Source organism: Trachypithecus francoisi, unplaced genomic scaffold, assembly GCF_009764315.1.
Source record: "Trachypithecus francoisi isolate TF-2019V2 unplaced genomic scaffold, Tfra_2.0 Lachesis_group20, whole genome shotgun sequence".
Taxonomy (NCBI): domain Eukaryota; kingdom Metazoa; phylum Chordata; class Mammalia; order Primates; family Cercopithecidae; genus Trachypithecus; species Trachypithecus francoisi.
Genome location: NW_022681466.1, coordinates 67,158,862 through 67,184,352, shown reverse-complemented (window position 1 = coordinate 67,184,352; position 25,491 = coordinate 67,158,862). Strand labels below are relative to the sequence as shown.

The 25,491-nt window shown below is 47.3% G+C and overlaps 1 long non-coding RNA gene across 1 annotated transcript; it reads right to left on the bottom strand.

Annotated features, from left to right (window-relative positions):
• Positions 1-805: 805 nt before the first annotated feature.
• Positions 806-5,291, bottom strand: LOC117067854. Its single transcript, XR_004430872.1, has 3 exons — positions 4,802-5,291; positions 4,547-4,601; positions 806-859 (listed from the first exon to the last, which is right to left on the bottom strand). It is a non-coding gene; the product is annotated as an uncharacterized LOC117067854 (long non-coding RNA).
• Positions 5,292-25,491: the final 20,200 nt, after the last annotated feature.

The following is a 25,491-nucleotide window of genomic DNA, read 5'->3' as shown; positions in this document are numbered from 1 at the left end:
AAGTGCTAGGATTACAGGTGTGAGCCAGTGCGTCCAGTTTGTTTTTTTCATACATGCTGTCATTCTGTCACCCAGGCTAGAGTGCAGTGGTGCATTCATAGCTCACTGCAACCTCAAACTCCTGGGCTAAAGCAATTCTCTCACCTCAGCCTGACACCATAGGCACACCACCATATCCAGCTAGTTTAAAACAATTTTTTGTAGGGAGGAAGTCTCACTATGTTGCCCAGGCTGGTCTCAAACTCCTGGCCTCAAGCGATCCTTCAGCCTCCCAAAGTGCTAAGATTACAGACATGAGCCGCCATGCCTGGCCAAAAACAAAATAGATTAGAAAGCAATAAAAAGAAGTGGGAAGTGATTTGACAAAACTGAGGAAATAAATGGAAGGGCAAATGAAAAGCATTATGTAGATGAAATTCACATAAGGAACAACGAAAATAATCATGACAAGGTCACAGTGAAGCCTGGAGAAATAATAAAAAATGAAATGAATACAAATGTGATTACAGAGAAAACCAGTAACTAAAGAAAGATAATCAAATACATATAATTAGTGTTCCTAAAGAAAAGAGCAAACATAGGCCGGGCGCAGTGGTTCACGCCTGTAATCCCAGCACTGTGGGAGGCTGAGGCAGGCGGATCACCAGAGGTCAGGAGTTCGAGACCAGCCTGACCAACATGGATAAATCCCATGACTACTAAAACCACAAAATTAGCTGGGCATGGTGGCATGTGCCTGTAGTCCCAGCTACTCGGGAGGCTGAGGCAGGAGAATCGCTTGAACCCGGGAGGCGGAGGTTGTGGTGAGCCGAGATCGTGCCATTGCACTCCAGCCTGGGCAACAAGAGCAAAACTCCATCTGAAAACAAAAAAAAGAACATTAAAAAAAAAAAAAATCAATATATAACAGAGAAAAATGTTGCTGAAATAAACACTTAAATCTATTGGAAAGGTAAATTGTAGCTCATAAAAAGTAGAAGAGTCAAAACTGAGACATGTCCTTTTGAAGTAATTAAATTTCAGGAACAAATGAGCAAATGGGCATCTAGGCAGAAAAGGAATTAATGTGCAAGACAGAATTTCAGGTTGACTTTGCCCTTCCCCAGTTATACTCCATACCAGAATTAGTAATGCCCATATAATTCCAAGGAGAAAGAAAGTGTGAGCCGATAATTTTTTTACCCAGTAAAGTGTTCTCTTGCATGAAAAGCAATAGGCAAACATTTCCAGTTACGTAAAAACTTAGGGAGTATGACAGTTATAAGCCCTTTTTGAAAATAACTATTGCAAAGAGATATAGCCAATAAGAAGTGAATTAAGATGAACCCTCAGGAATTAAGAGGGCATTGTAAAAGAATAGTCTAACGAAAAAAAAAAAAGTTTTCCCTCTGCTCTTACACCACAGTCAGCACAGAAGACTTGTGTAACCAAATGTTTATTTTAATTATTTTTAGTTTTACGGATGAGGGTCTTGCTGTCACCCAGGCTGGAGTGCAGTGGTGCCATCATAGTTCACTACAGCCTTGAACTCCTGGCCTCAAACCATCCTGCCTCAGCCTCCTGAATCGTTGGGATAATAGGCAAGAGCTGAAACTGCCTTTGCAAAATTATAATTGAGGAAATTATGACAGTGAAAGAGAGCAGATCTAACTAACCCCATCTTCTAACCTCTAAACTGTCTTTGTTCATTCCTGGTATGAACAAAGGCATAGGTCAAACCAGCCCTGGGAAGGAATTTAGTTTATAGATTAAATGCTGAAACAAAATTGATAATAGCCCTTTCCTGAAAAACCCCTTCTTGCCTGGGGACTAGTCTGCCTTTGTAGGACTAACAAATTAGCTACAAGATTAGAAATTACAATTAGGGGCCATACAGCCTCTACAAGAGTTTTAACCTCCCCAAATTGCCCCTGGGAATAACATCACTGTTGCAAAACCTAAGATCAATGCTTGAGATATTTTGTGGACCCTGCATTCCAGTGCAGCAAATGACACCACCGAGACTGATAACCTGGATCAACCAGTTCTGCAATCCCACTTGGGAGCATAAGTCAGAAAGTAGAACTCACTTCACCCCTCGATGAGTTCATCTTTAGCCCAACCAATCAGCACTTACCACTTTCCGAGCCCATACGCCAAATTATCCTAAAAAACTCTGACTACAAATGCTCTGGGAGACCGTTAATAGTAAAACTCCCGTCTCCTTGCATAGCCAACTCTGCATGAATTACTCTTCCTCTGTTGCAATTCCCCTTTCTTGATAAATTCCCGTGTCTTGATAAATTGGCTCTGTCTAGGCAGTGGGCAAGGTGATCCCACTGAGCGGTTACAGAGCACCGATACCCTCTGACCAAATATTTTGGGGTTTTCCCATACACACCAAGCAAGCAATAAATTCTGCAGCAACAACAGCTAGGTGTTCTCTAATTCAGTTCAATTCGGACACTATCTACCTGGAGATGGCGTCAGATCCCACAGGTTGAGGACTCAATTCACCAGACTGCACTGCACTTCTGATGCCAATCACAAGTCCCAGGTTGTTTTACCTGTGCTTCTGACCAACCAGCTATAAATCAGGGATCCCAAGCTCCCTTATTGGGTTAAATTATTTGCTAGAGTGGCAAACACTGCCACTGAACTCAGGGAAACATGTACTTATATTTACCAGTTTATTATAAAGGATATTACAAAGGACACAGATGAAGAGATGCATAAGGCAAGCCAAGTGGGAGGGGGAGCAGAGCTTCCATGCCCTCTCTGGGCATACCGCTGTCCAGGAACCTCTATGTGTTCAGCTATCTGGAAGCTCTCTAAACTCCATCCTTTGGGGTTTTAATGGAGGCTTCATTAAGTAGGCATAATTGATTAAAAAAAAAAAAAGTCCAGGCACGGTTGCTCAGGCCTGTAATCCCAGCACTTTGGGAGGCTAAAGCGGGTGGACACATGGTCGGGTGATCAAGACCAGCCTGACCAACATGTTGAAACCCTGTTTCTACTAAAAATACAAAAATTAGCCGGGCATAGTGGCAGGCACCTATAACCCCAGCTACTCAGGAGGCTGAGGCAGGAGAATCGCTTGAACCCGGGAGGCGGAGGTTGCGGTGAGCTGAGATTGCGCCACTGCACTCCAGCCTGGTGACAGAGCAAGACTCTGTCTCAAGAAAAAAAGTAAGCTGGCCATTAATTCAAATAAAAACAAAGAGCATGAGCCAAGAAAATGTGTCTACACTCAAAGCTGGCCCAGGGGCCACCATTTCTTAACTTAGGAAATACCACTATTTCATGCCCAGTTCTTAGTACCTTGTAACTATGTCAATCCTTTTTAATTCACATTCATGGGCATGCATTAGGTGAAGCTAAACAAAGAGTCTATGCCTAGAGGAAGACTCACACACGAAACAAGGTAGTAAGAGCCTATGAATTAGATGCTAAAAGCGCTGTGGTGGCAATCCGGGAAGACTTCCCAAACAACATGACTTTTGAAGCTTGTGGGGAAAAGAAAGATTGGACTGTTACTGTGTCTGTGCAGAAATAAGTAGACATAGAGACTCCATTTTGTTCTGTACTAAGAAAAATTCTTCTGCCTTGAGATGCTGTTTATCTGTAACCCTACCCCCAACCCTGTGCTTGCAGGGACCTGAGCTGTGTTTACTCAAGGTTTAATGGATTGAGTGCTATGCAGGATGTCCTTTGTTAAACAAATGCTTGAAGGCAGTATGCTTGTTAAAAGTCATCACCATTCTCTAATCTCAAGTACCCAGGGACACAAACACTGCGGAAGGCCGCAGGGACCTCTGCCTAGGAAAGCCAGGTATTGTCCAAGGTTTCTCCCCATGTGAGAGTCTGAAATACGGCCTCGTGGGATGGGAAAGACCTGACTGTCCCCCAGCCTGTAAAGGGTCTGTGCTGAGGAGGATTAATAAAAGAGGAAGGCCTCTTTGCAGTTGAGATAGAGGAAGACGTCTGTCTCCTGCTCCTCCCTGGGCAATGGATTGTATGTTCTATTTACTGAGATAGGAAAAAACTGCCTTAGGTCTGGAGGTGAGACTAGCATGCTAGCAGCAGTGCTGCTCTTTAATGCACAGAAATGTTTGTGGAGATGTTTGTATACATGCACATCAAGGCACAGCACTTTTCATTAAACTTATTTATGACACAGAGATCTTTGTTCACATGTTTTCCTGCTGATCCTCTCCGCACGATTACCCTATTGTCCTGCCACATCCCCCTCTCTGAGATGGTAAAAATAATGATCAATAAATACTGAGGCAACTCAAAGACCGGTGCACTGGTCTGTCCTCCGTATGCTGAGCGCCAGTCCCCTAGGCCTACTTTTCTTTCTCTATACTTTGTCTTTGTGTCTGTTTCTTTTCTCGTCTCTCCTTCCACCTGACGAGAAACGCCCACAGGTGTGGAGGGGCAGGCCACCCCTTCAGAGCTGCTCCTAAAAGGAATGTAGACCCTTACAGGGACCAGCCCACCTAAATCCCTCCCTTGTCTTAACTCTTAACAGTCCTAATATTTTAGACTGAGTAGTAGAACATACCTGAACCATACAGTTCATTCCTGTAGCTTAGTCTAGTCTCCCCGCGGGGTCACTCCTGGGATGCAGAAACCAGATTTGGTTACAGATACAAATATACCTGGTACAGCTTTGGGTGAGGAATAATCAATTTATGCCTGATGGTGGATTCTGGGCCTCGGGAAGATGCCGTTAGCGGTACCCACAGGAGGGAACTGGAATAGGCAAGAGTAGCCGGACAGGGCCGGGGGCGGGGCACGTGGAGACCAAGAAGCCTACCGAGAGCAAGAACGCCCAGCCATGCGCACCGGGAGCCTACATCCTCCTGAAGTCCCCCAGGCCTCTCCGCATAGGCATATAACTTCTGCTCCACTCCTAGCTTGCCGGAGGACGCAGGCGCCGCGGCCCCCAACTCTGTGAATGCAGCGGAGTCTCACTTCCGGGCCACCCCCAGCCTCCCGCTCGGTAGGGGGCCCCTCCACGGCCGCCATCACTGAGTCGGGGCTCCTAACGCCACCATCTTGGACCCCGCGCCTGGGCCACGCGAGAACTTCGGTGCGCTTCCCGGGACTGCGGTCTCCCAGTCAGCGCCGCGCCCAGCCGACCCCCGTCTGCTCCAGCCAATCCGCGCGCGCTCCCCTGGCCGCCTCCCACCGGATCAGGTGTCGCCTCTGTGCAGACTCCACCAGGACGCCAGTCGGCGCTGGCGTAACTCGCTCAGCCGGGCGAAGTTTGACTTCCGGAGGGTCAGCTGCGCGCTAGCAGGTTACCAAGGTTACCACCCTGACATGGAGTCCTCAGCTGGTCCTAGACACGCCTACGGGGTGGGTGACCCCTCCGAGTAACTACGTTTTTGTTCTTCCCTTTTGTTTTGTTTTGTTTTTGAGTTGGAGTCTGGCTCTTTGCCCAGGCTGGAGTGCAATGGTGAGATCTCAGCTCACTGCAACCTCCATCTGCCAGGTTCAAGCGATTCTCCTGCCTCGGCCTCCCCAGTAGCTGGGATTACAGGCGCCCACAACCACGCCCTGCTAATTTTTGTATTTTTAGTAGAGATGGGGTTTCACTATGGCGGTGAAACACCGTCTCTACTAAAAAAAATACAAAAAACTAGCCGGGCGAGGTGGCGGGCGCCTGTAGTCCCAGCTACTCGGGAGGCTGAGGCAGGAGAATGGCGTAAACCCGGGAGGCGCAGCTTGCAGTGAGCCGAGATTGCGCCGCTGCACTCCAACCTGGGCGACAGAGCGAGACTCCTCTCAAAAAAAAAAAAAAAAAAATGGTGCAGATCGTGAAAGTATTAAAAGGGAAAATATGGCCGGGCGCGGTGGCTCAAGCCTGTAATCCCAGCACTTTGGGAGGCCGAGACGGGCGGATCACGAGGTCAGGAGATCGAGACCATCCTGGCTAATACGGTGAAACCCCGTCTCTACTAAAAAAATACAAAAAACTAGCCGGCGACGAGGAGGGCGCCTGTAGTCCCAGCTACTCGGAGGCTGAGACAGGAGAATGGCGTGAACCCGGGAGGTGGAGCTTGCAGTGAGCTGAGATCCGGCCACTGCACTCCAGCCTGGGCGACAGAGTGAGACTCCGTCTCAAAAAAAAAAAAAAAAAAGGAAAATGTTTGTAGCATACATGATAGGAAAGGGATAACATGCATGACTTAAAAGAGTTCCACATGACTTCAAGTTCCCTGAGAGAACCTTGGGTTTTGCTCAGCATTCGTTGTATTACCAGTGTCTGGCACAGGACCAGCACTCCATACATATTTGCAGAATCAATAAATTACATAATGAATCCATGCCACTGACAGGGGTAGCACGTGAACTCTAAAGGAGATCAAAAAGAAGAGCTATTCTTTTTTTTTTTTGAGACCAAGTCTCGCTCTGTCGCCCAGGCTGGAGTGCACTGGTGTGATCTCGGCTCACTGCAAGCTCTGCCTCCTGGTTTCACGCCATTCTCCTGCCTCAGCCTCCCGAGTAGCTGGGACTACAGGCACCCGCCACCACGCCCGGCTAATTTTTTGTATTTTTTAGTAGAGACGGGGTTTCACCGTGTTAGCCAGGATGGTCTCGATCTCCTGACCTCGTGATCCGCCCGTCTCGGCCTCCCAAAGTGCTGGGATTACAGGCTTGAGCCACCGCGCCCGGCTTTTTTTTGTATTTTTTAGTAGAGACGGGGTTTCACCGTGTTAGCCAGGATGGTCTCGATCTCCTGACCTCGTGATCCGCTCGTCTCGGCCTCCCAAAGTGCTGGGATTACAGGCGTGAGCCACCGCGCCCGGCCAGAGCTATTCTTTTTAAGACTAAAAAGTCGAAATAGCCACTTTCGGCATGACATATATTTCTCTCTTTTTTTTTTTTTTTTTTTTTTGAGACGGAGTCTCGCTCTGTCGCCCAGGCTGGAGTGCAGTGGCCGGATCTCAGCTCACTGCAAGCTCCGCCTCCCGGGTTTACGCCATTCTCCTGCCTCAGCCTCCCGAGTAGCTGGGACTACAGGCGCCTGCCACCTCGCCCGGCTAATTTTTTGTATTTTTTTTTAGTAGAGACGGGGTTTCACCGTGTTAGCCAGGATGGTCTCGATCTCCTGACCTCGTGATCCGCCCGTCTCGGCCTCCCAAAGTGCTGGGATTACAGGCTTGAGCCACCGCGCCCGGCCAGACATATATTTCTCAACAAAAAAATGCAACTACTGTCTTCCCCGCACCTACTGCCTCCCATTTTCATTTTTCTGGCTTATGCAGATCTTGGTTCTTAAAATAAATTTTTTAAAAACTTAATTTTGTTATTTTAAAAGTAGTATAAGAAATACAAGAAAATGTTCATACACATGTAAAATGGTTCTGACGACAACTAGCCCTACTAGATTTTTTTTTTTTTTTTTAGAGATAAGGTCTCTGTCAGTGGCGTGGTCATAGCTCACTGCAGCCTCATCCCTGGGCTCAAGTGATCCTTCAGCCTCCCGAGTGGCTGGGACTACAGGCACTGCCACCATGCCTGGCTAATTTTTTTTTTTTTTGTAGATATGGAGTCTGCCTATATCGACCATGCTGTTCTCGAACTCCTGGCTTCAACTAATCCTGTCACCTTAGACTCCCAGAATGTTGGGATTACAGGCGTGAGCCAAACCTGCCACCACCCCTGGCCCTACCAGATTTGTTTTCTTTTCTTTTCTTTTTTTTAAGTGAGATGAGGGGCTTTGCTCTGTGGCCCACGCTGGAGTATGGTGGTGCAATCACAGCTCAGTGCAGCTTCAACGTCCCAGGTTGAAACAATCCTCCCATCTCAGTGTCCCGAGTACCTGAGATCACAGGTGCACATGACCACACCCAGATAATTTTTGTACTTTTGGAGAAACTGAGTCTTACTATGTTGCCCAGGCTAGTCTCGAACTCCTGGGCTCAAGCCTCCCATCTCAGCCTCCCAAACACAAACTACTGGGATTTCAGGTGTGAACCACCGTGCCTGGTCTTGGAGCTTTTTTTTTGAGATGGAATCTTGCTCTGTCACCAGGCTGGAGTGCAGTGACATGATCTCGGCTCACTGCAACCTCCGCCTCCTGGGTTCAAGTGGTTCTCCTGCCTCAGCCTCCCAAGTAGCTGGGACTACAGGCATGCATCACCACAACTGGCTAATTTTTGTAATTTTAGTAGAAACAGGGTTTCACCATGTTGACCAGGATGGTCTCGATCTCTTGACCTCATGATCTGCCTGCCTCAGCCTCCTAGAGTGTTGGGATTACAGGTGTGAGCCATTGACCCTGGCCCTCTTTACTGTCTTATGCGGTCACTCAACACAATACTTCTGACACCAGATGGGTTGGGGCTTTCTCCACACACAAAGCAATTCTCTAGCAGACAACAGATAGCTGTCCTCTAATTCAATTCAATCTGACACTATCTACCTGGAGATAGCGTTAGATCCTGCAGTCCCACAAGACTACTGCCCACTTCAGATGCCAATTACAAACCCTCGGTTGTGACCTGTATTTCTGACAAACTGGCTCTAAAGCAAGGTTCCCACAAATCCTTCCTAGGGTTTGGTAGGACAGATCACAGAACTCAGGGAAACACCTTACTTGTATTTACCTGTTTATTATAAAGGATATTACAAAGGACATAGGTTAATAACCAGATGGAAGAGATGCATAGGGCAAGGTAGGCAGAAAGCGGTGTGGAGCTTCCATGCCTCTCTGAGTGCCATCCACCGTCTTCCACATGTTCAGCTATCTGGAAGCTCCTAGAACTCCATCCTGTGGAGTTTTTTTTTTTTTTTTTTGAGATGGAGTCTCGCTCTGTCGCCCAGGCTGGAGTGCAGTGGCCGGATCTCAGCTCACTGCAAGCTCCGCCTCCAGGTTCACGCCATTCTCCTGCCTCAGCCTCCAGAGTAGCTGGGACTACAGGCGCCCGCCACCACGCCCGGCTAGTTTTTTGTATTTTTTTTAGTAGAGACGGGGGTCTCATCATGTTAGCCAGGATGGTCTTGATCTCCTGACCTCGTGATCCGCCCGTCTCGGCCTCCCAAAGTGCTGGGATTACAGGCTTGAGCCACCGCGCCCGGCCATCCTGTGGAGTTTTTAATGAAGGCTTCATTGCGTAGGCATGATTGATTAAATCATTGGCCATTGGTGATTAACTCAGTCTTCAACCCCTCTCCCTTCCCTCCCTCGGAGGTTGGAAGATGAGACTGAAAGTCTCAACCCTCTAATCCTGCCTTGATCTTTTTGGCAACCAGCCCGCATCCTGAAGTTACCTAGGGGCTCCCAGCCATCAGCCATCTCAGCAGCGTACAAAAGACTGTTTGTTTGTTTGTTTTTGTTTTTTTGAGACAGAGTGGAGTTTCGCTCTTGTTGCCCAGGCTAGAGTACAATGGCCTGATCTCAGCTCACCTCAACCTCTGCCTTCTGGGTTCAAGCAATTCTCCTGCCTCAAGCTTCTGGAGTAGCTGGGATCACAGGCATGTGCCAACATGCCCAGCTAATTTTTATATTTTCAGTAGAGACGGGGTTTCGCCATGTTGGCCAGGCTGGTCTCAAACTCCTGATCTCAGGTGATCTGCCTGCGTCGGCCTCCCAAAGTGCTGGAATTACAGGCCTGGGACATGGCGCCAGGGCCCCATGTATGAACTTCTTTTTTTTTTCTTTTTTTTTTTGAGACGGAGTCTCTCTCTGTTGTCCAGGCTGGAGTGTAGTGGAGCCATCTCAGCTCACTGCAAGCTCCTCCTTCCGGGTTACACCATTCTCCTGCCTCGGCCTCCTGAGTAGCTGGGACTACAGGCACCCACCACCACGCCCGGCTAATTTTTTGTATTTTTAGTAGAGACGGGGTTTTCACCGTGTTAGCCAGGATGGTCTCGATCTCCTGACCTCGTGATCCGCCCGCCTCAGCATCCCAAGGTGCTGGGATTACAGGCGTAAGCCACCGTGCCTGGTCTCATGTGTGAACTTCTTAATGCACCACTAGGTGGCAGTGATTTGCAGCCCGTGGTTGTATTAAACAGACTTTTTTTTTTTTTTTTTGAGACAAAGTCTTGCTCTTGTTGCCCAGGCTGGATGGAGTGCAATGGCCCTATCTTGGATCACCACAACCTCCACCTACTGGGTTCAGCGATTCTCCTGCCTCAGCCTCCCACGTAGCTGGGATTACAGGTATGCGCCACCATGCCAGGCTAATTTTTGTATTTTTAGTAGAGACGGGGTTTCTCCATGTTGGTCAGGCTGGTCTCGAACACATGACCTCAGGTGATCCGCCCGCCTCGGCCTCCCAAAGTGCTGGGATTACAGGCGTGAGCCACTGTGCCCGGCCTAAAGAGACATCTTAAATACGCCTTTATTTTTAGACAATAAAAAAAGCAAGCTTCCCATTATGCAAGAGTCCTTTGGCCTTTGTGTATTCCTACCCTGTGAACAAAGAGTCTAAAACTGTGAAAAGATGTCCATGAGGTAGAGTTAAGTTAAAATAGTAGGTTACAGAACAATATTTATACCTCCTCACTTTCTTTTTTTTTTTTTTTTGAGACGGAGTCTCGCTTTGTCACCGAGGCTGGAGTGCTGTGGCCGGATCTCAGCTCACTGCAAGCTCCATCTCCCGGGTTCCATGCCATTCTCCTGCCTCAGCCTCCCGGGTAGCTGGGACTACAGGCGCTGCCACGTCATCCGGCTAGTTTTTTGTAGTTTTTAGTAGAGACGGGGTTTCACCGTGTTAGCCAGGATGGTCTCAATCTCCTGACCTCGTGATCCGCCCGTCTCGGCCTCCCAAAGTGCTGGGATTACAGGCTTGAGCCACCGCGCCCGGCCTGATACCTCCTCACTTTCTTTTCTGCCTCTCTCCCTTCCTTCTCTACTTCGACAAAAGTTGACTGAGTACCTATTGGGTGCTAACATGTGCTAAGTTACTGGAAATGCAATGGTGAGCAAAGCAACACCAGTGTAGTCCCTGTGGATCTTATGGTCCCTTACTGATGGACAGACAGGTTGGTTCCACCTTCTCATTATAACAAATAATACTACAAAGAACATTTCATATGTGCACTTGAGTTTCTCTAGGGCAATGGTTCTCAGAGAGTGGTCTGGGCCATGAGACCAAAACAATTTTCATAATAATATTAAGATGTTATTTGGCCTTTTTCATGCTCACTCTTCTCATGAATGTTCAGTGGACCTTTCCATGAGGCTACATGACATACGATATTGCAACAAATTGACAGCAGAAGCAGATATGAGAATCCAGATGTTTTCTATTAAGCTGGATATGAGATTTGAAAAAAAAATGTAACATCCAGTGAGAAAAATGACACTTTTCTCACTAATTTTTTTGTTTGGGAAAATATAGTTATTTTATTATTTTTTTGAGACAGGGTCTCACTCTGTTGCTCAGGCTGGCGTGCAGTGGCATCATCATAGCTCACCGCAGCCTCAAACTCTTGGGCTCAAGTGATCCTCCTGACTCAGCCTCCCACGTAGCTGGGACTACAGGTGCTCACCACTATGCCTGGCTAACGTTTTTATTTTTAGTTTTTGTAGAGACTGAGTCTTGCTATGTTGCCCAGGCTGGCCTCTAACTCCTGGGCTCAAGCAATCCACCCACCTCAACCTCCCAAGTAGGTGGATCTACAAGCTCTCGCCACTGAGCCTGGCTCTCCATCATTTTTAAGTGCAATGGAGACCTGGTACCAAATGGTTTGAGACCCACTGTTTTAGGTCAAGGGTCCCCATTGCCCAAGCCTGGACCAGTACAGTCTGTGGCCTGTTAGGAACCAGGCTGCACAGCAGGAAGTAAGTGGAGAGCAAGCGAGCATTATTAACTGCCTGAGCCTGTTAGATCAGGGGCGGTATTAGATTCTCATAGGAGCGCGAACCCTATTGTGAACTGCACACATGAGGACTCTGGGTTGCACGCCTTTTAAGAGAATGTAGTGGCTGATGATCTAAAGTGGAGCAGTTTCATACCAAAACCATTCCACCCTTTCCTCTCAACCCGTCCCTAGTGCCAAAAAGGTTGGGAACTGCTGTTCTAGGGTATCTATCCCGAAGTGGAGTTGCTGTGTTTTATGGTGTCCACAATTTCAGTTTTACTAGGTGTTGCCAAATTGCTCTCCAAAGTGGCTAAAGCTAATTTTTAATTTAATTTATTTATTTTGAGATTGTGTCTTGCTCTGTTGCCAGGCTGGAGTGCAGTGGCGCGATCTCGGCTCACTGCAACCTCTGCCTCCCGGGTTCAAGTGATTCCCCTGCCTCAACTTCCTGAGAAGCTGGAATTACAGGCGCACAACCACCACGCCTGGCTAATTTTTTTTGTGTTTTAGTACAGTTGGGGTTTCACCATGTTGGCCAGGCTGGTTTCAAACTCCTCACCTTGTGATCCACCCGCGTTGGCCTCCCAAAGTGCTGGGATTATAGGCACGAGCCTGTGCGCCTGGCTTTTTTTTTTTTTTTTTTCAGAAGGAGTCTCACTCCGTCATCCAGGCTGGAGTGCAGTGGTGCAATCTTGGCTCACTGCAACTTCCACCTGCCAGGTTCAAGCAGTTCTCCTGTCTCAGCCTCCTGAGTAGCTGGGATTATAGGCACGTACCACCACACCTATTTTTTTATATATTTAGTAGACATGGGGTTTCATCATGTTGGCCAGGCTGGTCTCAAACTCCTGACCTCAAGCCATCCAGCCTCTCAAAGTTCTGGGATTACAGACGTGAGCCACTTCGCCGGGCCAAAAGCTAATCTTAAAAAACAAACAAACAAACAAACAAAAGAACCCTCAAAATACCAGGCCGGGTGTGGTGGCTCACACCTGTAATCCCAGCACTTTGGGAGGCCGAGGTGGGTGGATCATGAGGTTAGGAGTTCAAGACCAGACTAACCAATATGGTGAAGCCCCATCTCTACTAAAAATACAAAAATTAGCTGGGCATGGTGGTGCGCGCCTGTAGTCCCAGCTACTCAGGAGGCTGAGGCAGGAGAATCACTTGAATCCAGGAGGCAGAGGTTGCAGTGAGCTGAGATCGTGCCACTGCACTCTAGCCTGAGTGACAGAGCAGGACTCCATCTCAAAACAAAAAAACAAAAAAACAAAAAAAACCAACCAAACAAACTGGCAAAGGAGGACAAATCACTTGAGCCCAGGAATTTGAGACCAGTCTGGGCAACATGGCAAAACCCCATCTCTACAGAAAATTTTAAAAAATTAGTTGGAAGCCTTTACTAAGGAAAAAAAAAAAAAAAAATTAGTTAGGCATGGTGGTCCGTGCCTGTGGTCCCAGTTACTGGAAGCTGAGGTGGGAGGATGGCTTTAGCTTGGGAGGCAGAGGTTGCAGTTAGCTGAGATTGTGCCACTGCACTCCAACCTGGGTGACAGAGTAAGACCCTGTCTCAAAAAAAAAAAAAAAAAAGAAAGAAATGTATATATCCTTGTTTTTTTGTTGTTGTTTTTCCCAAATCTCAAATTGTAAACAATTGTGAAATTATTAAAGTAGGCTAGCAAAAGAAAAAAAAATAAAGTAGGCTAGTGATACAATACAATAGTGAGTTGGTGTATGAAATGTTCATTATCTTTTCTAAACAATACTGTGAAAAGCAGGGTCATATTTATCTGAAATGTTCTCAGAGGAAGTTTCTCTTGGTCACTGAGAATAGTTTTGTACAGTATCAACATTACATGTATCGGAAAATTTATTTTTGTTTGGTGGCTCATGAGTAGTAAAAGCGTACAAATTATGCAAATAACCCTTTTTTAACATCAGGGGAATTTCATTGTTCTTAAATACTACCTTCTGCAATTTTTGTTAAAACCATGTTCCACTAACACCTAATTTGTAAAAGAAAAAATAAATACAGAGGGATCTAATGTGAAAACAACTTAAAAGCTGTTAGTTCACTTTGTAAATGAGTGTTTATTTTAACCAATTTAGGGCTTTTAAAAATTATTCACAGAATATTTACTTGTTCAAATGTAGCTGATCTAAAACTTTAATGGCATTAAATTTTGGCAATGAAATATGTTGATCAGGCCGGGCGCAGTGGCTCACGCCTGTAATCCTAACACTTTGGGAGGCTGAGACAGGTGGATCACCTGAGGTCAGGAGTTCAAGAGCAGCCTGACCAACATGGCAAAACCTAATCTCTACTAAAAATACAAAAATTAGCTGGAAGTGGTGATGGGTGCCTATAATCTCAACTAGAAAAAAAGAAATATGTTGATCAATATGAGAGGTTGAGTTTTACAGTTGAAGGGGCAAGGGGTAGCAATATTTTTTTTTTTTTTTTTTGAGACGGAGTCTCGCTCTGTCCACCAGGCTGGAGTGCAGTGGCGCTATCTCGGCTCACTGCAAGCTCCGCCTCCCGGGTTCCTGCCATTCTCCTGCCTCAGCCTCCCAAGTAGCTGCGACTACAGGCGCCCGCCATGGCACCCGGCTTTTTTTTGTATTTTTAGTGGAGACGGGGTTTCACCGTGGTCTCGATCTCCTGACCTTGTGATCCGCCCGCCTCGGCCTCCCAAAGTACTGGGATTACAGGCGTGAGCCACCGTGCCCGGCCAGGGGTAGCAATATTAATTGGCTGTTTCTGACAGTAGTTTGGCACATAGTTATATGTACACTCTGCTCTAGTAAAATGAAATGCGACCACAGTCAACGGTTACCTATTTATGCCGGAAGGTGTTTGGCAACCAACTGTTAATTTAAGTGAGATTCCATTCTGCCACTTAGCCACGGCAGAGTACATCCATGTGCACTCAGGGAAAGTAGATGGAATAGATTATAAACAGAAGCACACTCCAATTCAGGAGACATGTCCACGCAGAAATAGTACTATGATGCAACATACATCACAAAAACAAATGGAAATTTTGTTTGTTTGTTTTCGAGATGGAGTTTCACTCTTTCGCCAGGCTGGAGTGCAGTGGCACAATCTCGGCTCACTGCAACCTTCGCCTCCCAGATTCAAGCGATTCTCCTGCTTCAGCCTCCCTAGTAGCTAGGACTACAGGTGCGTGCCACCACATTCAGCTAATTTTTGTATTTTTAGTAGAGACGGGGTTTCATCATCTTGGCCAGGATGGTCTCAATCTCCTGACCTCGTGATCCACCCGCCTCAGCCTCCCAAAGTACTGGGATTACAGGCGTGAGCCATGGCGCCTGGCAAGAAATAGCTTTTTTGTTTTGTTTGTTTTTTTTTGAGACGGAGTCTCGCTCAGTCACCCAGGCTGGAGTGCAGTGGCGCAATCTCGACTCACTGCAAGCTCCACCTCCCGGGTTCACGCCATTCTCCTGCCTCAGCCTCCCGAGTAGCTGGGACTACAGGCACCCACCACCATGCCTGGCTAATTTTTTGTATTTTTTTTTTTAGTGGAGACGGGGTTTCATCATGTTAGCCAGGATGGTCTTGATCTCCTGACCTCGTGATTCGCCTGCCTCGGCCTCCCAAAGTGCTGGAATTACAGGCGTGAGTCACCATGCCCAGCCGTTTTTTTTTTTTTTTTTTTTTAAATCTGTCTTTAGGGGATACCTAGCAATTAGTGGGGTTAAATGAGGGAACTGTCGTCCCAGCAGAAGAGATGGTCCACTGTATTCATTTGTCATAATAACCAGACTCCTGGAGTTACTGGGTTCTAAAGTTGTTGATACAGCATGAGTAGGTTTGGATGTGGAGTTCTGTATGGAGGGTCCTTTCAACCGGAAGATAAACCAGAATTGTTGGTCTTAGCCTTTTGGATTACTGACTTTATTTGAATCTCTTTAAAAAGTCAAAACTGGCCAGGCGCGGTGGCTCATGCCTGTAATCCCAGCAGTTTGGGAGGCCAAGGTGTTATGCCCAGACCGTTTATTCCCCGAAGAAGACCACCAGAGTCCAGAGTCAAAGCCAAGCAGCAAGGATCTTTAATGCAAGTTCGAACTTGGTCCCTCCGTTCTACAACATACAAGAGGGCCCCAAACAATGCGTGCGCTTGCTTTTTATAGCTCGAGGTAAACAGGACTTGTCAGGTTACAGAGGAACAAGGCATTCTCTAGGCTACAGCATTACAATTGGTTTACATGTTAATGTTAAGTTATGCTTTTAGCAGCCTTCTTATCGGTTCCTGCGCTTTTACAAACGGTTGTAACCTTATCAGGGGCTCTCTAGGTGGTGTTTCTGAGATGTGTGGGGAGGGGGATGTGTTTGCGTTGGGCTCAGGAAGTTGGGACAAAATAGAGGATTGTGTTTGTACTGAGCCCAGGACTAAGATATGTGGCAGACACTGGTAATTAGAGCAGGACAGAGACTTTCACAACGTTTGTCCTTACAATGTCTGGAGTCTATAGATAACCTAATTGGTTAGGTCCGAGGCCGATCTTTAACTAGGCTCAGGGCGCCGCCCGGGCTGTCAGGGCGCCGCCCAGGCTGTTTGCCTGTGGACTTCAATTCTGCCTCTTAGTCTCTTCATTTGATCTCTTTCAAAGGCAGGTGGATCGCTTGAGGTCAGGAGCTCAATAGAAGCCTGGCCAACATGGTGAAACCCTGTCTCTACTAAAATACAATAATTAGCCAGGTGTGGTGGTGCGTGCCTGCAATCCCAGCGACTCGGGAGACTGAGGCAGGAGAATCGCTTGAAGCTGGGAAGTGGAGGTTGCAGTGAGCCGAGATGGAGCCACTACACTCTCAGCCTGGGTGACAGAATGAGACTCGGTTTCACACACACAAAAAAGCCTGTATTGTTGTAAATAGATTGTGAAGGGTGATTCTCCTGAGAGTTCAGAAGAAGAGGAGAGCTGCAGAGAAAGCCTCAGTTTTCTTAGAGATTACCTAACAGGTTGTAACAGAAGGCTAGTAGAAGTATGGATGTTAAAGGCCATTCTGATGAGGTCTCAGATGGAAATGAAGAACATGTTATTGGAAACTGGCAGAAAAATGATCCTGATTATCTGGCAAAGAATGTGGCTGAATTGTGTGTCCTAGTGTTTTATGGAAGGTAGAAATTCTGAGTGATGAAATAGGATATTTGGTGGAAAAAAAAATCTGAGTAAAGCGTTGAGGGTGTGGAAAAACTTCTCTTGAATGCCTATAGTAAAATGCTAGCAGAGAGAAACCAATTAAAGATACCCTTTCTCCCTTCCTTCCTTCCTTTCTTTCTTTTTTTTTTTTTTTTTTCTGAGACAGAGTTTTGCTCTTTTTGCCCAAGCTGGAGTGCAATCGCGCGATCTTGGCTCACTGCAACCTCCGCCTCCTGGGTTCAAGTGATTCTCCTGCCTCGGCCTCCTGAGTAGCTGGGATTACAGGTGTGTGCCATGATGCCCGGCTAATTTTGTATTCTTAGTAGACATGGGGTTTCACCATGTTAGCCAGGCTGGTTTCGAACTTCTGACCTCAGGTGATGCGCCCGTCTTAGCCTCCCAAAATGCTGGGATGACAGGCATGAGCCACCGCCCCTGGCCAAAGATGTTATTTATGATTTAAAAAAAAAAAAAAAACAGCAGAATTTAAATGTTTAGAAATTTACCAACCCGCCCATGTTGTAAAGAATGAAAAAGCTTGTTGAAAAGAAAACACCAAGAATGTGACCGAGGAAACTTTTGATAAGGAGGTTAGTGTGGGGAGATGGAAGCCAGATACTCAGCATCACAGTGAAGAAGGACCCTGAAACCATTCTGAAGATCTTCAGAGGCTGCCCTGCCCATCACAGGCCCAGAAAACTGGGACCTTGAAGTCAAAGAGATTTCAAGGCTCTGCTCCCTGAATTCTGGTGCAGGGCTTCTGGGATGCCCTAGCTATGGCTCAGGTGGGCTCAAGTGGGCCCAACTGTGGCTCAGCCCATCCCTCTGGGAGGCACAGACAATAAAGCATAGTAGTGTCCAAGCAGTTTTATCTCCACAGCTGTGCAAAGTGCACGGGCTGTGAGGGCATTGCTACCTCTACCTAGATTTCAAAGGATTTCTGTGGGAAGCTTGAGACCCAGACAGAGCACTGAAGGGGTGGCCTGCCCCTCCACACCTGTGGGCTTTTCTCCTCAGGTGGAAAGAGAGACTTGAGAAAGAAAGAGACACAGAGACAAAGTATAGAGAAAGAAAAGTGAGCCCAGGGGACCGGCGCTCAGCATACGGAGGACCCGTGCCATGCTGCGCAGGCACCGGTCTCCGAGTTCCCTCAGTATGTCTTGATCCTTATCTTTACCATCTCGGAGAGGGGGATGTGGCAGGACAATAGGTTAATGGTGGGGAGAGGGTCCGCAGGAAAACATGTGAACAAATGTCTCCGTGTCATAAATGAATTTAAGGAAAGGTGCTGTGCCTTGATGTGCATGTATGCAAACATCTCCACACACATTTCCGTGCATTAAAGAGCAGCACTGCCGCTAGCACGTCTCACCTCCAGACCTAAGGGGGTTTTCTCCTACCTCAGTAAATAGATCATACAATTGGGTTTTACCGAGACATTCCATTGCCCAGGGAGGAGCTGGAGACATGCCTTCCTCTATCTGAACTGCAAAGAGGCCTTCCTCTTTTACTAATCCTCCTCAGCACAGACCCTTTACAGGTGTCGGGCTGGGGGACGATCAGGTCTTTCCCATCCCACGAGGCCGTATTTCAGACTCTCACATGGGGAGAAACCTTGGACAATACCTAGCTTTCCTAGGCAGAGGTCCCTGTGGCCTTCCGCAGTGTTTGTGTCCCTGGGTCCTTGAGATTAGAGAATGGTGATGATTTTTAACAAGCATACTGCCTTCAGGCACTTGTTTAACAAAGCACATCCTGCACAGCACTCAATCCATTAAACCTTGAGTAAACACAGCACATGTCCCTGCAAGCACAGGGTTGGGGGTAGGGTTACAGATTAACAGCATCTCAAGGCAGAAGAATTTTTCTTAGGACAGAACAAAATGGAGTCTCCTATGTCTACTTTTTCTACATAGGCACAGTAACAGTCTGATCTCTCTTTCTTTCCCCACAGAGCGCCGCCAAAGGGGCAGGGCCACTGCAGAGAGCCCCCACTAGGGCAGTGCCCAGCACAGCCATGGGGACGGGGCTGCCTCCAAGACCCCAGAATGGTAGGGCCACCAGCGGGCAACTCAGCCTAGGAAAGTTGCAGGCCCGAGACTCCAACTCATGAAAGCTGCAGAGCGGGCTGTGCCCGGCAAAGCCATGGGGGTGGGGCTGCCCTGATCGTTGGGGGCCCAACCCCCATCCCAATATCTGGGGGGTAGGATGTCAAGTCAAAAATTATCTTCAGGCCGGGCGCGGTGGCTCAAGCCTGTAATCCCAGCACTTTGGGAGGCCGAGACGGGCGGATCACGAGGTCAGGAGATCGAGACCATCCTGGCTAACCTGGTGAAACCCCATCTCTACTAAAAAAATACAAAAAACTAGCCGGGCGAGGTGGCGGGCGCCTGTAGTCCCAGCTACTCGGGAGACTGAGGCAGGAGAATGGTGTAAACCTGGGAGGCGGAGCTTGCAGTGAGCTGAGATCCGGCCACTGCACTCCAGCCTGGGTGACAGAGCGAGACTCCGTCTCAAAAAAAAAAAAAAAAAAAAATTATCTTCAAACCTTCAGACTTAATGTTGTTTGCCCTGTTGAGTTTCGGACTTACTTGAGACCATTACCCCTTTCTTCTTTCCTATTTCCCCCTTTTGGAATGGAAATTTCTATCCTTCATCAGTCCCACCATTGTATGTTGGAAGCATATTTACATTGTGTAAGTAGTTTGATTTCACAGGCTCATAATTGGAGAGCGATTTGCCTCAGGATGAATCATATCTTGACTTTTGCCCGTACTTGGAATGAGTCAACATTTAGTTGAGATGTTGACTTAGACTTTAAAGCTGATATTGGAATGAGTTAAGACTTTCAGGGCTATTGGGATGGAATAAATCTATTTTGCATTTGAGAAGGACACGGATTTTGTGAGGTCAGGGACAGAATGCTATGGTCTATGTTTGTATTCCCCCCAGAATTCATATGTTGAAACCTAACCCCCAAGATGATGGTCTTAAGAAGCGGGGCCTTTGGGGTGATTAGATCATGAGGGTCCTGCCCTCATGAATGGGATTAATGCAGTTATGAAGAAGGACCCAGGCTGGGTGCGGTGGCTCATACCTGTAATCCCAGCATTTAGGGAGGCTGAGACAAGAGGATCATTTGAGTCCAGGAGTTTGAGACCAGCCTGGGCAACATAGTGAGACTCCATCTTTACCAAAAAGAGAAGAGGAGAGGAGAGAAGAGGGGAGGGGAGGGGAGGGAAGGAAAGGAAAGGAAGGAAAGGAAGCAAAGAAAGGAAAGAAGGAAGGAAGGAAGGAAAGAAAATAGGCTGGGCATGGTGACTCACACCTGTAATCCCAGCACTTTGGGAGGCTGAGGCGGGTGGATCACGAGGTCAGGAGATCGAGACCGTCCTGGCTAACATGGTGAAACCCCCGTCTCTATTAAAAAAATACAAAAAAATTAACCAGGTGTGGTGGGGGGTGCCTGTAGTCCCAGCTACTCGCGAGGCTGAGGCAGGAGAATGGCGTGAACTCGGGAGGCGGAGCTTGCAGTGAGCCGAGATCATGCCAGTGGACTCCAGCCTGGACAACAGAGTGAGACTCCATCTCAAAAGAAAGAAAATAGCCAGGTGTGGTGGCATGTGCCTGTAGTTCCAGCTACCCAGGACGCTGAAGCGAGAGGATCACCTGAACCCAGGAGTTTGAGGCTGCAGTGAGCTATGATTGTGCTGCTGTACGCCAGCCTGGGTGACAAAGTAAGGCTCTGTCTCAAAAAATAATAAAATAGCCGGGCGCAGTGGCTCAAGCCTGTAATCCCAGCACTTTGGGAGGCCGAGACGGGCGGATCTCGAGGTCAGGAGATCGAGACCATCCTGGCTAACACTGTGAAGCCCCGTCTCTACTAAAAAATACAAAAAGCTAGCCGGGCGAGGTGGCAGGCGCCTGTAGTCCCAGCTACTCGGGAGGCTGAGGCAGGAGAATGGCATAAACCCGGGAGGCGGAGCTTGCAGTGAGCTGAGATCCGGCCACTGCACTCCAGCCTGGGCGACAGAGCGAGACTCCATCTCAAAAAAAAAAAAAAAAAAAAATTAATAAAATAAAATAGGCCCTAGAGAGCTGCCTTCCCCTTCTATCATGTGAAGACACGGTGAGAAGGTGTGAAGCAGAGAGTGAGCCCTCACCAAACACCACATCTGCTGGCGCCTTGATCTTGAACTCCCCAGCCTCTAGAACTCTCAGCAACATTTCTGTTTTTAACAAATTATCCAGTCTAAGGAATTTTGTTACAGTAAACCAAATGGACTAAGACGCTGGGTATGTGGACCACTCCAGTCCAATGAGACATTAGGGAAAGTTGCTGGGGGCTCCCCTCCCTAATAAAAAAGAGATATGGCCAGGTGCGGTGTCTCACATCTGTAATCCCAGCACTTTGGGAGGCTGAGGCGGGTGGATCACGAGGTCAAGAGATCGAGACCATCCTGGCCAACATGGTGAAACCCTGTCTCTACTAAAAATACAAAAATTAGCTGGGTGTGGTGGCACCCGCCTGTAGTCCCAGCTACTCAGGAGGCTTAGGCAGGAGAATCACTTGAACCCGGGAGGCAGAGGTTGCAGTGAGCTGAGATTGCGCCACTGCTCTCTAGCCTGGCAACAGAACAAGACTCCATCTCAAAAAAAAAAAAAAGGATATATGTTAGTAATGTCCCTTTTCTTTCTGACTTTCAATGTCATCATATACAGATGCCTGGAGCTGTGGCAGCTATTTTGCCACCACGAGGATAAAGCTAAGCAATTTGAAAGTAGTCCACACTCCTAAGTTGTGGAGCTGATGAATTCTGGAGTGTTTAACTCTAGACTTTTTGCTTTGTGAAATTATAAACTCCTCATTGTGTAAGTTATCTTTAGTTAAATAGCCCGTTCTTTGCAGCCTAAAGCATCCTGACGAATACACTTCATTTATAAAATTTGTTGCTGGTAATACCAGTGCATTTCCTGAAAACAATCTTGTTTGTATTGCAAAGAAGATCAGATAGTAATTATTATAAGGAAAATTATAATCCACTGATTTGTGGCATGTTTTCAAGATAGAGTCTCACTCTGTCGCCCAGGCTGGAGTGCAGTGGCACGATTTCGGCTCACTGCAACCTCCACCTCCCAGCTTCAAGTGATTCTCCTGCCTCAGCTTCCTGAGTAGCTGGGATCACAGGTGCCCACCACCATGCCCGGCTAATTTTTGTATTTTTAGTAGAGATGGGGTTTCACTATGTTGGCCAGGCTGGTCTCAAACTCCTGACCTCAAGTGATCCACTTGCCTCGGCCTCCTAAAGTACTGAGATTACAGGCATGAGCCACCGCGCCTGGCCAAGCATCAGTTCTTAAAACAGTTAAGGTGGCAGAACAGGTATTTCAACATCATAATAGTCATCTTCAGGTTCAATATAGCTCAGGATGGAAACTATCTTGTCCTTTCTTTCTTTTTTCTTTTTTTTTTTTTGAGACAGAGTCTCACTCTGTCGCCCAGGCTGGAGTACAATGTCATGATCTCAGCTCACTGCAACTCCACCTCCCAGATTCAAGCAATTCTCCTGCCTCATCTTCCCAAGTAGCTGGAATTACAGGTGCCCGCCACCACGCCCGGCTAATTTTTTGTATTATTAGTAGACCCGGAGTTTCACCATGTTGACCAGGCTGATCTCGAACTCCTGACCTCAGGTGATCCACCCGCCTCGGCCTCCCAAAGTGCTGGGATTCCAGGCATGAACCATCATACCCGGCCCTTATTTCTAACTTTATTTATTGATAAGTATGTATTCGATAGGTGACGGGGTTTCCTGTGGTGCTGGAATATACAAAGAGATCCTATGAAATCTTGATATATTTAAATCTATCATCCAAACTGGTAACAATTTCCCTAGTAGAAAACTTGGCTTTATTATACGTTCCCAGTATAAAGTCTCAGCCAAATTACTCATGTCCAGGGAAAAAAAAATTTTTTTGTGTGTCAAACCGATTGATAGGTTTTCCATGAATGTTCAACAGTCAATAAATATTGCCTACCATGTGACAGGTTTTGTGCTGGACATTGGGAATATAGCAGTGAGACAATTTCCATTCCAAAGGAGCCCCCAGATTAGAAAGGAGGATGGCAAGTAACCAGGTAATTATAATTATAATATAGAATAATGATAATACAAAGGGAGAAGTAGTTCCATGGGGCCAAGTATGGGAGCTGTGAGAGCTCAGGGGAGTTCATGGATTCATCCATTCGACCCACTTGATTATTCAGCATATTTATTGAGCATCTACAATGTGCCTGGGTACTGTGCTAGGAACAGGGAAAACAATAGAGGAAAGAAGGACATATCCCCTGCCCTCATGTTGCTTTGGGTCTAGTGGAGGAGAGAGACAGATACGCAGTAATTATAACATGCTAATACTATGAAAGGAGAGCGTCCAGGAGGCACCAGCCCACGTTGGGTCATGAGGAAAGGGTAACCGAGATGAAATGGGAAGAATCCAAAAGTGGGGAAGAATGTTTCGTACAGAGGAATAGCGCTGTGCACAGGGGCAAGAGGGACCATAGTGAAGGTCATTTTATTATTATTATTATTATTATTTGAGACGGAGTCTTGTTCTTTTGCCAAGGTACAGTGCAGTGGTGCAGCCTAGGCTCAGTGTAACCTCTGCCTCCCAGGTTCAGGTGATTCTCCTGCCTCAGCCTCCCAAGTAGCTGGAATTACAGGCATGTACCACCATGCCCGACTGAGTTTTGTATTTTTAGTAGAGACGGGTTTTCACCATCTTGGTGAGACTGGTCTCAAACTCCTGATCTCATGGTTCACCCACCTCGGCTTCCCAAAGTGCTGGGATTACAGGTGTGAGCTGCTGTGCCTGGCCTGTGAACGTCATTTTAAATGGCTGGAGCAAAAAACTCGGGCGGAATGGAGGTTGCAAGGGGGTAAGGGGAGAAGAGTTTGGCAAAAGATAATTAGTGACCAGATCCTGACAAATCTTGTAAGCCATGTTAAGGGGTTTGGTCTTTTTCTGGGGTTAACGGGCAAAGAGAAGATTTAAGCAAAGGAACAAAGTGGTCAGATGTTCACTTTAGCAAGTCCCTGGGTGCCATGTAGAAAATGGACTGCAGGTGAGATGCCAGAGGCAGGGGAGCAGTTAGGGGGCTCTTGGTGTTCTCTTGCAGGTGCTGGCAATGCTCTGTCCTCAGAACAGTGATGGAGAGATGTGGACTCATTGGAGAACCACGTGGGAGGCACAAGTAGCATGGGGAACTCTGGAAACAAAGCAGTGTGGGGAGAAGGATGCTGGTTTCTGACTTCAGCAACTAAGAAGATAGTAGACCACAAGACATTTGGGACTGGAGGTAGGTCATCAGTTCCTTTTGGTGTATGCTGATCTTGATGGGGGGGGTCTGTGGGGCAGTCACAGGCAGATGTCTTTGAGGCAACCCCGCTGGAACTGGAGAGAAAGAGCTCAGCTGAAGTCAGAATAGAGGGGCAGCCAGGCATGGTGGCTCACATCTGTAATCGCAGCACTTTGGGACGCTGAGGTGAGCGGATCATTTGAGGTCAGGAGTTCGAGACCAGCCTGGCCAGCATGGTGAAACGCCGTCTCTACTAAAAACACACAAAAAATTAAGCAAGTGCAGGCGTGTTGGCACACACCTATAATCCTAGCTACCCAGGAGGCTGAGGCAGGAAAATCGCTTGAACCTGGAAGGGGGAGGTTGCAGTGAGCTGAGATTGTGCCACTACACTCCAGCGTGGGTGACAGAATGAGACTCGGTCTCAAAAAAAAAAAAAAAAAAAGAATGGAGGGGCCCACTGAGCTCATGGACACTGGTGAGGTCACTCGTGAGTGTTGGAGGCAGGTGGGCAGAGACACAGGGGCGGAACCTGAAGAAGACCAGCATTGAAGAGATGCTTTAGAAAGAGTGGGTGGCCCCAAAATGAGATGGAGACAGGAGGAGAACCAGGAGAGGGTGGCGTCCCAGAAACCAAGCAAGAGTCAATATTTGTCTCATATTTCTTTTTAACTTTTGTCATAGGCACGGAGGGTTTACAGAACATTTGTAAGAAGCAAGCATGTGTTTGAAACACTCCAGTCCTTTGGCTTATTTTTGTTCTATAATTTGGGAAGAGTCCTCTCTTTGGCTGATGAGATACCAGAGTCCCATAAGGCCATAGTTAGAGAACTGCTGGCCTAACATAAGGAGGGTTTATTTATTTATTTGTTCTTATTTTTTGAGATGGAGTTTCACTCTTGTTGCCCAGGCTGGAGTGCAATGGCGCATTCTTGCCTCACCGCAACCTCCATCTCCCGATTTCAACCGATTATCCTGCCTCAGCCTCCCAAGTAGCTGGGATTACAGGCATGCGCCACCACGCCTAATTTTGTATTTTTAGTAGAAATGGGGTTTCTCCATGTTGGTCAGGCTGGTCTTGAACTCCTGACCTCAGGTGATCCGCCCTTCTCAGCCTCTCAAGGAGGTATTAATAGCAAGTTGGAAGCCTTCATAGA